Here is a 744-nt window from a genome sequence, read left to right as displayed (position 1 = left end):
TCAGCGATATCTCTCCTATTTGTGTGCAAAAGGAGAAAAGATATGGCTCTGTTCCATCCAGCTCACCGGCCGGCCAGTTCAAGGTTACCTCCCTTGTTTCCTGAACACCAATGTTATCTTGTTCTTTTTTTCTTCAAGATGCCCAGTTTTCATACTGTTTAAACACACATGCTCCACAAACAATTTGTGCAGTTAAGGCAGTCATCACAGGGTCCTGAGGTGACATATATCCTCCTCATCTTACAAAGAAAATGATGGGATTAAGAGATCAAAGACAGACATAAGAAATTACAAAAGTATAAATTTTAGAGAACTAATAAAATGTCCATGAAATCTTTATATTTTATGTTTTTCTGCTGTGGCTCCAGCCAGTCCCTCTGTTCAAGGTCCCTGACTTCCCGCAACATTTTCTCTCCCTTTTCCTCTATATAAATGTGCCATGGCGATGAAGGCTTGTTCATTTTCTCGATTTTGGCACAGGATTCTCCGACTGGTCCAGCACACTAAAAACAAGCCGATTAAACAGAGACACATAATTCCAAAATTTACTACAGTAGAGTTTCCAATAGACTTAATCCAATTCGTGGGGTTTAATCCATTAAGATTTTTTGCCACTTGGTCTAACGCCTCAGCTCCAGGCACAATATTTAAACGACTTTGAGGCTTCAAAAATTTGTTCTTAAGGCCGGGCGCGGTGGCTCAAGCCTGTAATCCCAGCACTTTGGGAGGCCGAGACGGGCGGAT

Source organism: Colobus angolensis, unplaced genomic scaffold, assembly GCF_000951035.1.
Source record: "Colobus angolensis palliatus isolate OR3802 unplaced genomic scaffold, Cang.pa_1.0 Scaffold25, whole genome shotgun sequence".
NCBI lineage: Eukaryota > Metazoa > Chordata > Mammalia > Primates > Cercopithecidae > Colobus > Colobus angolensis.
The sequence above is the reverse complement of the archived record's forward strand: the minus strand, read 5'-3'. Positions refer to the sequence as shown.